This window comes from Protopterus annectens, chromosome 1.part1 (assembly GCF_019279795.1).
Source record: "Protopterus annectens isolate FY-2018-M chromosome 1.part1, PAN1.0, whole genome shotgun sequence".
Classification (NCBI taxonomy): Eukaryota; Metazoa; Chordata; order Ceratodontiformes; family Protopteridae; genus Protopterus; species Protopterus annectens.
In genome coordinates this window covers 161,502,187-161,516,597 of record NC_056726.1, presented here as the reverse complement: position 1 = coordinate 161,516,597, position 14,411 = coordinate 161,502,187, and positions in this window count along the sequence as shown.

Here is a 14,411-nt window from a genome sequence, read left to right as displayed (position 1 = left end):
CTGGCACCTGACAGGCAGCTGACTGTAATTTTCTCCTTGCTCAGCCTGGTGAGTGGGACATCAGTGTGCCTGACTATAGAGTCACCTATGACTAAAGCATTGGGTATGTTGTCTTGCCTTAAGGGCTGTTGTTGGGTGTTACACTGGTGTTGTGAGCTATGTGTCACTTTATTTGTGACTGGTGTTTGTTTGTGTTTCAGCTTCCGAGGCCCTTGTTGCTTGGGCAGGTTAATGTTAAGGGCCACCACATATGTGGGTTTAGTGTTGCTATGTGTGGGTGTTGATAGTGTGCGTTTTGAAGGGCTATGTTTTGCTTGAGGTGTAGTGCAGGTGTTAACCTTCTCCTCTTGACTGTCTAGCACAGTCTTGGCTGGAGAGAGTGTTGCTTCCAGTTTGGCTACGTAAGTGCATCTGTCACAGGTTGTAGTGTTGGGTGGTGGGAGGAGAGGGTTGTCTGTGCACATGAGGCAGTTGCTGCATTGTCCCAGTATGCCCAGATTCACCAGGTGGACAGGAGAAATCACCGGAAGCTGACCCTTGGACATGCCTGTTTAGGTGCTTTTTTTGTAAAGTACAAGAGCTGTTTTCCCTTACCTTTGCAAGGTACTTTGCAATTATAGGCTGCTTAGTGCCTATGATTAATTTCTACTTATTAATAAGGAGACTTGAGTGCTTGTATCAGTTTAAGGCTTCCTAGTGCTTTCCAGCAGGTTCAAAAACAAGTGCTAGTCACAGGGGTTCAGATTTTAGTGCTACTACTGAGAAACCAGCTAGTTCTAAGGAAAATTTTAAAGAGCAGACTTTCTGGCACCTGGAATAGTTTAACCATAGCTCCGTGGTACTGCACCATGTGAAAAATGTGCAAACACACACGTTTTTAAGCCAGAAAGTTGTAAGGGATAGAAATCAGCCCAAAATGGCTAATAAAATTACAATTTTAGAGCTGGGGTCTACTCCTCTAGTGTTAGATAGGCAGTGCAATGCTCACCAGGTAAGCATTAGGACTTCCCTGTACCACAGCAAGGTCTGGCTAGCTCTGAACACAGAAAATAAAGTCCTGAAACCAGCAAAGCCTGGGATCTGGACTATACTAGCTAGGAAAGGTGGGAAACAAGCAAACAAGATAGTATTTTTTGGGGGGGGGGTTTGGTTAAAACAGACTAAACAATGCAATAATACAGAAAAGGCTAACACACTTGAGTGTGTAGCCCTAAACAGTAAATGTAATTAAAACTCTACAAAATTAGCAATTTAAAACTTTTTGAATGAAGCAAGGCAAGTGCACAACTGAAAAATGATTAAGAGGCAGTAATACAGTAGAATAAGTAGCTCATCTACATATACAGAAAAGTCTATATATACAGAAAAGCAGCTAAAACACACTAAAACAATTCAGATGCAGTGCAACCTAGACCACTTGAGTTGTTACAATATTAAGGCAAATACCATTTTAATAAATGCACTAAAACATACTCTATATTTCCAAAATGTTTGAGAAGCACAGTCAGAACACAAGGAGATTCAGGCAATTTTTTTTTTTGTAGAAAGGGAGAAAGGAGGAACAGAAGGAAAGAAACTAAGTGGGTTGGCCTTCTCAGATGTTCTCTCTGTATTAGGTAGAATGAGCTAATGACACTAGACTGTGAGGAGTGCCCCAGATCAAATTTACAGTGGGGAGGGCAACTGCAAAGCCACCAAGTATAACAGAAACACACCAATGGGAGGAGGATGGGAACCAATACTAAATCTAGTAGCCTACACACTTTTAGACAGTAAACACTACAGAAATGTTTGTGCCTTAGAGCAGCTATAAGTTGCTGCTGTCCATAAAGGCCACAGGTGACGAGCAGGGTTGAATTTATGCTTTCCTATCAATTGGTTCAAATGTTATTTGAATAGGCTTAAAGAAGATCTCTGTTTCACATAAATGGGGGAGTCTTTTCCAGAAAAAGGGTAATCTCTCAAATGCACAGCTGTTCCTCTAACATCTTTACTTATCTCACAGATGAGGTTTAGATCCTTAGATAGAGTATTTCTTGTGCTGGTTGTTTTGTGAATGTGTAGCATTGCCCCTCAGTAGTCTATAGGAGAGAGTACAAGGACAAGGGTTTGCAGTGATCTACATAGGACATGTTATTGACACCCTATATTATTTTAATGAGGAATCTCTGTGGCCACCATAGTTGTTGCAAATGCCTGGTCAGATACATGCTGAAAAGTACACTTTACTCAAATATTAGTCTAATGAAGGCTAAGGATTGTGGGACTATGATTTCCTTAGATCTGGATGCCATACCATAGCTTATAACTTGCATCACATAGAAGGATTTCCAACCACCGTGGACACATGGTGATCAAAGTTCAGGTTACTGTTCTCAAGTCCCTTATCACTGGGTCTACTCTTAAGAGAGTGTTATTAATGTTGGAATTTTCAGAGGTGGCCATCGTCCCAAAGGGTATAAATATGCATTTTTGGCACTGACTATTAGACTATGTTTCTGGCACCAGTTACTTGGCTCTCAGACCCTCCTCAAGGATATTTACATCTTTGGAGGAATCAGTCATTGCACCCGACTTGCAGTCTTCTGCAGATTTGGTCAACCAAAGACCCTCTAGATTTGCTATGACTTCAGAGAAGTGTATTCCAAACAGGAAAGGTCCAGTGGCTGAGTCCTGTGGAACACCACTAGTAACATACCTATTGGTGGAGGTGGATTCCCCAACCCTAACTTCATGTGTTCTATCCATGAGCCATTTGACTAACCATTGGGTTATATTAGCATTAATGTCTAACTGTTTGAGTTTGTCTATAATACCTAAGTGAGGTAGTGTGTAGAATGCCTTTACCAGGTCGAGGCATGCAGTATGCACTTTTTTGCCCATCATCCATGGCTCAAGTGGCCTTCTCAAAGTAGTCCACTGGGTTTAGTAGGTGTGACCTACCCTTGATGAAACTAAACTGGGCTGGGTCCAGTGTTTGAAGATTTCTTATATATTTGTTAGATCCATGATAACTTTTTCCATGGCCTTTTATATAAGACTAGTCCAACTTATGGGTCTGTCATTCCCTTGGTCTGTTGATGGGCCTCCTTTATGTAGAGGGATGACTGCTGCATTCCTGCATTCCCTAGTAAAGAAGCCTGTCTGGAAGCTGTGTCTGAATAAACATTCTATTGGGCCTGAGGGGTCATTTTTCAAACTATATAGGAGGCATCCCTGGATGTTATCAGGGCTCATTGCTGTAGTGTGTTTAGCTCTGGAGAGTGCAATGAGGACCTGTTCTTTAGTAATAGTGGGGGATAAGTGGGGAGTAACTAGTCATCTTCGAGTCATATGGAATCTGTCTTCTGCTTGTACATTATTGCTGTTGAGTAAAGTTACTGTCGTCTACTTTTATCTTGGACCTTAGTAACTACTTAGCCAATTAAAAGTTTCTTTCAAGGGTTTTCTCTCTGCACTATAAGGTTGAGAGGTATACCTTTAATTATAAATGAAATGTCATGAAATCACATGAAATTAATGGCTTTTATTGCATGCATATTCCTATACACTAGATAGTCTTTTTTGTTTCTAATTAGAACTAGCCAGTACAACTTTATACATACATCAATAAATAAACAGACACACATATTCCATGTAAAATTGTAGTTTCATTTATTTTACAAAATAAATAAACAAGCAAGCAAACACACAGGTTCCATGTGAAGTCAGTTTTATTTGACTGTTTTGCAACTATTATATCTAGGCATAGATGGATATTTTTGATATAATGTAACAGGTTTACAGTGAAACAGTGTAAATTGCAAGTAAACGTAAGTGTGATATTTTGTTGCAAAGAGACAATCTGCTAATGAATCACAACAATGCAAGACATCTATAATATGCACTCATTAGTTTAAAGAACATCATTGCACATAAAACTAAAAAAATAAATAAAAATGGAGAGGTTCTTCTATACTTAACATAGCCACTCTAATAAACAGCTAATTTATATTTATACATTTTACATATGTACATACATACAAATATTTCAGGCGTGAGCAATAATGCCCTTCTTGCCTGCAAAGTTGTAGTTATAGTTTGACCTCATTTCCATTTCTTATATATTATCAAGTATCATCTTGCTTGAATTCCACTTCTGCATTTTGCCACTGTTTGACATTCCATCAGAAAGTAGTATAATTCTTTATTCTATTTACAATTTTCTGTTTGTGTCTTGCAACATGGGGCTCAGGTTGTGACTCAAAAGGGTCTGTCAGCCTCCTACTTACATGGTTATCAAGCGGAAATTAATAAGTAAACAAACAAATAGTTGAATAAAGAAATAAGGGAATAAATTAAATGATTTCATACACAGGTTACGTTTAATTCATGGTACCTTGGAGAGTACAACGTGCATCTATTTGTTGTTTTCATTACTTATCAGAAATCCTAGAAAAATGCATACAATCCCAGCTACTAAATCACTTTATTAACAACAACTTCCTAGCTGCCAGTCAACATGGATTCCAACAAGGACATAGCACAACCACAGCTCTACTCTCCTTCACTGATACTGTGAATAAAGCTCTTGATCCTGACCTATCAACTTCAGTACTCCTGTTAGACCAATCATATGCTTTTGACACAGTATCACACCCTAAGTTATTACAATATTTAGAAAAACTTGGATGCTTTCTAAGTGTATTAACCTGGTTTTCTCCCTACCTATTTGATAGACAACAATCAGTTAGATGGCAAAACCAACAAACAGAGTATCTGGCAAATAACACAGGAGTCCCACAAGGGTCCATTTTAGTACTACTACTCTTTAATATATTCATTAATGATCTTAATAAAGCCTCCAGACAAAGCATATTAATTAAATATGCGGATGATTCAACTATCATCTCATCCTCCAACAATTTCACTAACCTCCAGAAGATCACCCAAGATGCATTCACATCCATAGAAACCTGGCTAACTGACACTCAATTAATGCTGAACCCCCAAAAAACTAAATTGTTACTATTTTCATCAAAACCTTCAGCTGCAGAATTCAAGATTTTTTTCACATAACAATAGAGAAATAGAACAGGTCCCATCTGCAAAACTTTTAGGAATCACTATTGATAACAAACTCTCTTTCGAAGAACACATTCTCAATGCAGTAAAAAAATGCATTTCAAACTTGGCAAACTATACCGACATAAACTACCTAGATAAACAAACTAAGATAAAACTAGCAAACACTTTGCTTATCCCATCCCTCTAGTATAGAAGTCTCATTTTCACCAACCTCCAGACATCCCTTAGTAATAAGCTGCAATCTTGCTACTATGAGATAGCAAAATTCACCTCTAACATGCCCAACCACTCACACCCCTGAAAGCTATCTCAAACCTGTCTTGGCTTGAATTTCACCACTATCTCTATTATCTTAATTAACACTTGCCCATAAGCTAATTTTCAAACCTGAGAGCTGTCCTGCACTCCAGTCTGTCTTACACACATACTCCCCAACTAGAACCATCTAGTCTTCAGAAAGGACACTTTTAAATGTAGCTAAACCCAGCAAAAGCACAGGACAATGCCTATAGTCCTACAACATTGCCACACTATGGAATAGACTCCACTCATACATTACTCAACTTGACTCCCTAATAGCCTTTAAAGCTGCATTAGAAACCCACTATTTAAATAATGCCAGCTGTACCTGTGAAATACAGTGTAAGCCCCTTAACTTCACACACAACTACTCAGATCCTACTCTAACTCTCTGCTATATTATGTTCTTCCTCCCCTATATGATTGTTTCCCCTACCTATGATATGTGCAATTTACCAGTGATTATGATTACTTTCTTGTGACTGAAAGTATGTTGTTATGTATCCATACAGTCTGATAATTATATCTTAACTGTATACCATTACTCCCCACCCTATGCTAATATATGTATATCTCTTTCACTTTGTGTTTGTTCTGTACAATATTTGATTACCTGTGGAGCTTTTCTCCCTGGGCCTCCACTGAAAATGGGTTTCTGACCCAGTCACCTTTCCCGATCAACAAATGTCAGCAAATAAATAAATAAATAAATAAATAAATAAATAATTCTTAAAATAATTAAATGTTTGTGTACAGGTAAGTTGTTATTTGTGTATATAGTTGGTACTCATACAGGACATAAAACACAGTAAGGGGTATTCAAAAAGGAAAAAAAAGCACAGTGCATACAGCTAAACTATGTAGGAAGTGTTTACATGCAGGGCATGTGCAATTCAGAGATATCTGTACCACAATCATTGTAGTACGAAAATTGGTGAGGTCAGTTGTATATACTAATGACCATATAATGACATTCAGAAGAGGTGGATTATGGAAATACATTCATCAATACAATGATGTTTTTGTCTGCATATATATATTCTATATGCAGCATAGACATTTATAAGATGCATGGTAACTATATATTATGTTTATTAAGTTCATATGTATATACTAGGTATATAGTTCAAAATACCATAGAGAAGCATAGCCTGCTAATCCTGAGCACTGTCAAGTGAGTTAAGCTCCATGATCAAGAAGCACCATGCTATATACCCCATAGAGAAATTATGATTTTCAGGCTATTCATTCAGAAAATTTCTGACTACAGACCATGTGTACTATTGCTTGACATGCTTAGGAAGTTTATTTAATAAGTATAGGATTCCTTAGGAAAGAAATATGTTGTGCCAGCCATGTTCTATTTCTGTGCCTATAAAAGATTATAGTCTTTGTTGTGGTTGTTCATGGTGGTGTGTGTTTTGCATAGCTATAAGAGATCGAGCAGGGTGGAATGGCCCACGTACCCTACTTATGGACAGCACTCTGTCTGCTGAAGAATGGCATACAGAGCAAGAACTGCACATTTCAAAAATGCCATTTGAACCCTTGATATAAGGATCACCATGGATAGTAGGCAACAGTAAGGATGGTGGAAGGCTGTCCAGCTCAGCAAACTGTGTGACCTCAGTGTAAATATCATAATTTGGGCTTTAACACAAATTGTACATGTTATACCTTAGGTGCCACAATACATTGCAGGCAATCTCAGCATGTTCCAGGAGGTGATATATAAGACAGGTGTTTCAATTCACAAGGAAGAGCACCAGCAAGGTACCAGGTGATCAAACATGTAGAAATCTCCAGTCAACAAAAGGTATTTTTGGAAGGTGCAATGTGTATCTTACAGGTTACACTCAGGTTCTGCAAATAAAAGACAACAATGTTAGGCATGGCAGAAAAGGATATTTTTCAGCTATCTTTCATAAGCATTATACTTCCATCTTACTAATTTCTTGATGTTCTCCCATGATGCCTTTTTCCACTGCACATGAGAAGTTGCTGCTATGCTAAATTAGCGTGGAATCTAACTGAGCATGGAGTATATGTTTGAGGTCCAAGCTTCATCACTCCACTGTTTTCTTCAATACAGCCCTCACCTGAAGCTGGGTAAGCAGGGTACCTGTCTCATGGCAGAAAACTGCTCATTCTTAAGTGTCAGTCTATGACAAAACTATATGAGTGGGCTTCTGTTTTGTAGACACAGTGTTTGGTAATGTTGTAGCCATTGTACTGCATTCCATTCTGTGGCCCAAGGCTGCAGCCAGCCACTGGTACTTCACCTCCTAATCAGTCATAGGTTACTCCTATTTATCCTTAGAAGATTCTTATTTTGACCATATAAATGCTCCACATAGGGCTGATAAACAACATGCTATGAAAAATAATTTGTTGTATTACTGATGACATATATTTTGGAGTTTGTCCGATAAGGCTCACACTGCCTCCCCATGGCTTTGTGCAGCCAACTGATAGTTTGTCAGGTGTAATGCTGCCTTCAACTTGTTTTAATTAGCCTCTAACAGTAGCAGGATATGTGCCCTCCATTGCTTTACTGCTATGAGCCATACAACTGGACAACCTTGCACCTTCCTAGTGCCCCTAAACTGCTGTAGTACCCTCTTGTAGGCCACCAAATTGCCTGTACTGAGGGTGTTTATTATTTGTTATTCTCATATGTCCACTGATACTGCAAATGATATTGTGCTCACACTGGTACTGGTGCTGTGTCCTGTGCCACTGTCTTGAATTCAGCACACTGTGAAAGCAACATAGTGTAAAATGTCCAATTATTCTTCACCTCACCCTTTTTGCTGATTGCTCCCTGCCTGAACTATACATATGTTGTCTGATTTTGAGTTGGGAATACCTTGCTTGCCTTCTGTTTATTTATCCAGGAAGTACTCCAACTCTTTAATGGCAAATTAATGTCTACATGTAATTAATTACTCTTGGCCAACTGCTGCTGAGCTTGCTTCCTCCTAAGTATCTCTTCCCACCACATTTGTAGGGATATGCAACAGTTATCCTGGAAAAAAATGCAGTGCAGTCTGTGTGTGCAAATCAGTATTGTGCTAATATAAGGGTTAACATTCATCTGGGAGAGTTTGTCAATGATGCCCGGATATGGGACTGTGTCAAAGGCCTTTGCTAAGTTAAGGTGGGATGTATGCACAGATTTGCTTTCATTTATGGCTCTGGTGACATTTTTGAAGATGTCTACCATGCTTAACAGGCATAAACTGTGTTTGACAAAAACAAACTGTGTCGGATCAAGGGTTTGGAGATCACCTATGTCCTTATTTATAGGGTCCATGGTGATTCATTCCATGACTGATTCATTCCATGACCTTACAGATAAGGCTGGTTAAGCTTATGGGTCTACAGTTTCTGTAGTTTGAGTCACACTTTTAATACTCTTGTCAAGTGGCATACGCCAAATGGAAAAAAAAAATGTTACTTGTAAAACTAGCAATAAAGGGTCAGTGATATGAATGCTGTTAGGAACAGCTATACTGTCACCTAATTCAAAATACCTCCTGCATGCCAGTACATGTGAGTGTGCATATATATATTCACCAACACATCATGCATGTAAGTTATATATGTGTGTGTGTGTGTGTGTGTGTGTGTGTGTGTGTGTGTGTGTGTGTGTAGACATACAAATATATGTGGATCTATAAAGACATCAATACATATGATAAACACAATGACATATGACACATGCATTTATTATTTTTTTAATTATTATGTATTTCCATCTTGATAAGGGGGTAAGTGATCTAGTCAACATCACACATGATGCATTCATTTATTTAAATTATTATCTATTTCCATCTTGATAAGGAGGTAAGTGGTCTCATTAAAACAGCCATCTGAATCACAAAAGAAGTTAAGTTTGAGAAAAGTTATGAGAATTCCACTATTAACAGTAAAGTATACCATGAAAACAATTATGTGCACTGCATACAAATTTTTAATAAAATACAAGCTTTATCACATATCCAGCATATACAAAATTGACAGACATTTAAGAATGCCTTGAACTGCAAACCAGTCAATAAGACATTACAACCACATGAATATATTTAACTTAGATTACATATTGCATACATACTTATGCACACAGATAGGAAAATATAGGGAAATATAGCAACTACATTTGCCTCAACTTTCAAATGGTAACCAGTGTAATTCTACTGCTGTTAAATATTCAGTAAAGGAGTGAAAGAGCTAAACATTTTACCACAATGCAGGGAAGAAAAAGTAAAATTCAGTTGGATGGAATCACTGTGTTATACAGACAGTGTGTGATTCCTGAATGGTGTCAGCTAATGGGAAAATAATTTTAGTATAGTAACAAGATTCAGTTTCAAAGTTGTCTGACATTTTTTATTGAAACGTTGTAAGATTGTATTCTTCTAGAATCTTAGGACATTTGCATCACAGTGGACTTGTTTCCAAACTGCAACTGTCCAAAGCAATGCTGTCCTGTGAAATGAGGGAAACTGCCTTATAAATGTATATCTGCATGAGTACACATGCACTAATAAGCAACACTACTGCTGACATATGAAAAATGAATATTCTCGGCTGGAGTGCCTTCTGTCTGGAGTCTGCATGTCCTCCCAGCGGTCGAGTGGCGTTCAAAAGACATGAGTGAATGGGCGTGCCTTCATTGAAGGTTGGGCATTGGGCTGGCATCTCGGCAACATAAAAATATCTACTGCCAATCATTAGTGGACCGGAGTTCTGCTGTGGCGACCCCTAACCGGGAAAAAGCCGAAAAGACAAACAACAACAAGTGAAGGGAAAAAAGCATGTAGTAGCAAACCTGAAACAAAAACAAACAAAAGAAAATACAGTTGCCTAGTCTGCGATAATCAATTCACTAAGTTTTACAAAAAAACAAATACAAACTAAAGATGCAATTTTAGTGCTGCAAAGGCTGCAGATCTGACTATGACTACAGTCTTGAGTCTTCAATCATTCAAATAATTTAATAGCCTAAGAGTGGGGGAAGGAAAATACAAAAGGACAGACTGCAAACTGTTTGCACATAACCATCTCCCCACTGAAGTTTGTGAAATCTGACCTGCAGTATGCTAATAAACTTCTCTGAAAATCCTGCCTCTGTATGAACATGTGACTTACATTGCACTAAAAGGTAAACAAAGTACTCTAGCAAGCAACTGATTTTATAAATGAGATAATGTCCCTTTAACAATACCTGACTGTTTCTGCACATATTCACATATTCTTGGATGAGATTATGCATACAGCTTAATAGCACTCTTGAGATTCGAACCGTGCTGGTTTGTGCAAAAATAGAAGACAAGACAATATTTCATCACAATGAGCTATGGAAGGACTGTTGCTGCTTTTCTGACTGCTTTCAGTATAATAGTGTGTTTTTTGGACAATCTCCCTTGTAATTCTGATATTCATGCATGGCAGATAGTTGTTATAATCTGTAGTCAGACCTTGACTTATTACAGCATGGAAAACAATGGTTAACACATCATTACTATTCAGGGACCAGATCCTGGTGCATGGAACATTTCTTATAGCTAATCTGTTAATGTCAACATTTATTTATTATTTTATTTATTTATTTCCAGTTTGATGACCCGGGAGGTCCACTGGGCTCAAGGAGCCCGTTTTCAGTAGAGGCCCGGGGAGAAAAGCTCCATATTACATAGTAAAACTTAGCAAAGTATAATAGCAAAATTGAAGAACATTCATTACATAATAGATTAGAGACAAGTTGTCCATTGGTTATAAAACATCTAAAATTGTATGATGGCAGTAAAGAACATTCTTCCCAGAAAGGGGAGAATAAAAGGTGGAAAGTACATTATTTACAATGTATACATTCATGATATTGATGTGTTCAGAGAGAGGCAGTTGTGTAATATAAAAAGTTGGAGAACATACATTATATTTTAAGTTAGAGACAAGTTGTTCTTTGGTTATATAACATCTAAAATTGTATCATGGCAGTAATGAGAATCATTCCCAGAAAGGGGAGAGTAAAAGGCAGAAAGTAAACTATTTACAATATATACATTCAAGAAATAGATGTTAGATTACATTATATTCAGAATGAGGCAGTTGTTCAGGAAATCAGTATGGAGTAGAGTTACTAGTAATTTAGGTAGGGAGATCAATATGAAGTAGAGTTACTAGTAGGTTAGGTAGGGAGAATGCAATTGCATTTCCAATTATAGGAGAGATAGGAATGGACCTGAGTTTTAAAGTGTTCAAAGTTTTCAGACATTTTCAGAGAAGAAGGGAGAGAATTCCATTTTTGGCTAAGGAAAAGGATAGGAGAAGCTGACCAGTGGGACAGTCTTGCTCGTGACATTACATCTACATTCAAACTACCATATACCAAAGTACACACAACAGTCTGGTGTTTAGAGTTTTATTGACAGGTACTGCTACACTTTTACTGATATATATCCTGTACATCAGTATTACTCTGCTAATGTCTTGTTTATTCAGTGCAAACAGTACCCATTACTAACTACTGGCAGGTGACACTCTACTGCATTCCATTTATTTGCCCTGGCTACTGCTGGCTAGATTAGTACTCACCAGCCTCGTGACACAGCCTTAGCAGCCTGCTGGCATGGGCTTCCAAGTTCCCAGCCCTCTCTTCTGCAGCTGTACAGGAGATAGAGAAATATTTATGCATACCTTTCCATATCATACTTAGGCTGGACTCTGATACATGAGAATTGATAGTGGTACTTACACACTGTTGGGACATTCCGCACCCAAGAAACTTGGACCCACTGTTCCAAGAGGTCCCTCTTCCATGTAGGGAGGGTGGCCTAATGGTTAAGGTGTTTGCCTTACAAACACAAGGTGTAGGGTTTGAGTCTCACAAGGGATAATTGGTTAGGCTTAAAATGGCTCGCAACGGCAGTTAGCTTAGTACTAACTAACATATGAACCTCTTCCTTCACTTCAAGTCAGCATAGTGGTGCCAGACCTGTTCACCAGTTCGAGGGATGTCAGTTGCACTGGTGAGGTCATGAGCAAGACTGTCCCAGGCCTCCACTTTGTACTGGGAGCCCTGATACTGGTCCTGCAGCAGTCACCCTTCATGGTTTTTGAGAAGGAGTCCAACCATGACCCTGGACTCCTGAATGCCCCAATGCTGCGCCCAAAAACACACACCTTCTCCAACACCAGTCATAGTGCCTGCAGTGATCAGCTACAACTGATTATGGTTGTATTCCTGGCTGTGGGGTTTAAGTAGGGCTGGAATCCTGCCCTTTGCCATAATTGGTCTATTTTGAATACGCTGAGCTGAGCTAGGTGATGGGCAAACCCACTTAGCTGAGATAAGCATTGCTTACAGAGGTAGATACTAAGCACTGTTTACCAGTGCGCAAATCCATTTAGCTATGCTAATTATTGATAAACATAACAGTTTAAGCACTGTTTACTCCAGGTAAGCATAGCTGAACATAATTAAGTGATGTTCAGCTTTCATTTTATGGGCTATCAGGATTGTGGGATCAATTTCTTCTTAATGCCATCTTATGATATGTATGTTTCCCTTCCGTGACATCCCCCTATGCGCTTTCATTACATTACATTCTTTTGTGGCTATACTGTATGGGACACTTGTGTTTATATGTGGGTTTCACATACGTACAACACTGACACATCACATTTGGACCTGCAACACTACCCTGGTCAACATATATATATATTATTCACTACCTATTTATAAAAAAAATATGTGTTAGTCCTGTTTCACATATGAAAATGAATGCCTGCATGTTAAGTGAAAGCTCTAATCACTACACTATTCCACTTTGACTATTTTGGCTGTATATTTCTATTTAGCTCCTTTACATTTTTATACTCTGCTATGCATAGCTGCATGGAGTGTACACCCACTCAGCTACGCTTAAACTTTATTGGGAACCGAAAAAAAAAAGTTGAAATGGTATTCTATTTTTATTTTCCTTTAGGGTAGGCACATTGCTTTCTGCCTCTTAGGGCAGGACATCTAGACAAAGCTTGACATGATCGGGGGAAAAATAGGGACAGATTTTAGATATTGCTTTTGCCAACTTAGAAAGTTGATAGGATAACAGGCTTTACATTGACATGATTTTTCTGAAGGGTATAATGTCTGACACTCAAATGTCTCTCAATATCTGCCAAGTGCAGTCTTTATTGATTTTCCACTAGTTTTCCTGACACCCATATTTTATGTAGAGTGGACCAAAAATATGAAGGCATACATCTCGGACATTCTGTGGAAATCTGCACGGTTGAGGGTTATGTATGTGTGCATTTGCATACATTTCCTGCTTCTGCAGCATGCAGAAGTGCTGTGCGGTGCTTTTGCAATACAGGGGAAACACCCCCTGTATTGGATTCCTCTTATCATTTTTATTTCAGTGTCCGCAGACACTGAAATTATCTCTTTTACATTTCAGTGTCTGTGGACACTGAGATACTGGCATAATATTAGAGCTAAGCTCTTATAATATGCCAGTATGGCTTAGACAGTGCCATACAGCACTTATTGAGGGCAGGGGGTGTGTTTAATGCCTGTGCACTGCTCAGACACACCCCCTGTGCTCATACATGGGCCGTGTCCATGTAGAGAGTACAGCAGCATGCCTTCATGAATATGCAAGGCACGCTGCTGTGCTGCATGGACACGATCCATTCTGTGCAAGAATAGTTTATTCTTGCAAGGAACTTTGTTGAATCCCAGGGATCATATCAGAATTATAATAGAGTAGTGTAGAATCCATGAATATTACAAACCAGAACATTTTCTAGCCTGTTCATTCATACCTCTCAACCTTTGTGCAAGAATTCTGGACAAAGTCAGCCAAAAATAACAGGGTGTTGAGACAAAGGGACAAAAATATGGTCATTTTTAAAATATTGTTCTTATAAACTTAAAAACTTGATAGAATGACAGATTTTGCATTAGCATACATTTGCTGAGGGGTATGAAGTTTGAAATTCAAATGTCTATCATTATTTAGTGACTTCAACAG